A 2,291-nucleotide genomic window follows, 5' to 3' on the forward strand; every position below is an offset into this window, starting at 1 on the left:
CTCATGGCACAATGAAAACCCAAATGAGGTCTGGTGATCTTCATTTTTAGATGAAGGATTTAAATGAGAGGCTTCCTGTTTATCTAAGTACTGTGATCTGCCTTATCTATTCAGCAAAGGTTGAATTGTGAGGATAGAGGGCCCATTGGGAAGGTGAAATGAGTCTGAGGGTTGTAGGGCAGGGGAAAGCCTGAGTTCTTTCTGGCGGGGTGGGAATGAGAGACTAGTATCTGGGGGAAGAGGAACATTAGCAAAAATATTGGGGGGAACTGAGCCAGGAAACTTTCCCCAGCACACTCAACACCATGGCATCTGGAGTGGAAATCTTGTGATTCCACTTCCCAGGGCATGAGGCTGCCACCCTGTGAAATATGAACCAGCTCTGGGAAGAGGGAGTACTTCTGTGATGTCACCATCATGGCCAGCAGTCTCAAGTTCTGGGGCTACAAGATGATCTTGGCAGCCTGCTCCCCATTTCTTCATGACTAGTTTTTTCTCAATCTCAATGTGTCACTCCTGCACAATGCCAGAATCATGGCAGACCTCCTCTTCTCCTGCTATACTGGGGCTCTGGAGTCTGCTGTCCATGACATTGTCAACTACATAACCGTTGTCTCCCACCTCCAAATGGAGCATATGGTAGAGAAATGAAAAAATTCCCTGAGCCAATTCATTGAGTCCAAGATTGGCCTGAAAGAAGATGGAGTTAGTGAAGAGATTGGATTGATTAGCTTCAGTTCTACCAAGTCACTCCTCCCACCTGCCTGAATCCCAAAGTCAGCTCTCAAACCCCACCCACCATCTCCTATACCTCCTTTTCTCTGGCCAGTGAAGCTAGAACTTACCCTAGATGAAAGCCTTGAACTAAAGATAGAAGAAGATGAAGAGGAGGATGTGTCAGATATCTTCATTGCCAAGGTAGAATCATCATCGGGGGTGGTACAGATACTTATTTTTTTCTGGAGTCATTGAGTAGAACTTTGGCCTTGGAGGGAGCCTTGGACTTGGGGAGAACCTTAACCTTGGAGACGGTCTTGGCTTCAGAGGGAGTAGTGGACTTCTCATTAATAAGATCATAAAAAAAACAAAACAACTGTTGATGCCACTGATGATAGCACAGCACCCCAGAAGGTGGTGAAAGACTTTTAAAACTTGACAGAAGACACAGAAAGGGAAGGTCTGTTACTGTTTCCTGGAGGTCTAATAGGGTACGGCATTACCCTCAGGTTGGGAGATGAAGCTCTAGAAGGAGCCACTATGTCCCAGGCCAGTGGAGTTAGTGGGAGTTACGGGGGCATTAGAAGCACTATACCAGGGAGTTCCTCAGTAGGAAACCCACTGAAGGACATCACGTGTATAAAGTGTTCAGAAATGTTTCAGAATGAAGAAAGGCTCACATTCCACATGAGAGCCCAGCACTTTCATCTTTACATTCCCTAAACGTGGGAAACAGCTCCAACTATAGCAGTAACCTCAACCATCACACGAACATCCACCAAAGTGTCTTCACACTCCTGTAGTATTTGGGACAAATGCTTCATGCAGAAGTCTACCCTACATGACCACCTCAACCTGTACTTTCAGGCTCGACTCAACCATGGTTCTTTCCTGGGATGTGCTCTTTGTCTGTAAACTTACCATTCAACACCACCTCAAAGAGCACAAGACCACAGCAGAGAATGTCCTTGATGCCAGTGTGTCAGAATTCAATGTCCTCTTCCACTACCTGGAGGAGGGGGTATAGGGTGACGTGAGGAGATTACTGGCAGAAGGGGATCGTAAAGGATCCTCTTTCCCCAAGGAGAAGTTGATAAGGGAAAGGGACTTTTCTGCTTCCAAGAGAGTTAACACTAAAAGATCAGCTGCTCAGGTTTTCCTTGGGCAATAAGAAAGGGTTAGACCAGCTTTGTTTTGTGAAGTTTGGATTCAGTCAAATGGCTGCACTTGGGAACCTAGAGGGCCACATGGGATAAGACCCTGATCAGGGGATTATCAAGTCTTTCCTTGGGATGATGAAAGAAAATATTTCTGTATTCTAGAGTAAAAGACCCCAGGGGAGGGAGGGAAAGCTCTTTCCTGGAAAAAGTTAGATTATCCCATGAGGTTGGTGTAAGATGTAAGTAGTAAAAAGGGTAATATAAGAGAAGATGATTTTATCATAGCATGAGGAAATTATAGGAAAGGTTCTATCAACAAAAGCTCTATCAGTTGGGGTAGGGTGGGTGGGAATTTGTTAGGAGTCTTAGAAAAGCTATACCTTTCTTTGTATGGGAATGGACTGGGGGAAACCT

At 45.3% G+C, this 2,291-nt stretch overlaps 1 pseudogene; it reads left to right on the top strand.

The window, feature by feature from the left end:
* The first annotated feature begins 305 nt into the window (after positions 1–305).
* On the top strand, positions 306–1,744 carry LOC114037564 (annotated as a pseudogene).
* Positions 1,745–2,291: the final 547 nt, after the last annotated feature.

The sequence above is a fragment of the Vombatus ursinus genome, unplaced genomic scaffold, assembly GCF_900497805.2.
Source record: "Vombatus ursinus unplaced genomic scaffold, bare-nosed wombat genome assembly UNPS02010461.1, whole genome shotgun sequence".
Classification (NCBI taxonomy): Eukaryota; Metazoa; Chordata; class Mammalia; order Diprotodontia; family Vombatidae; genus Vombatus; species Vombatus ursinus.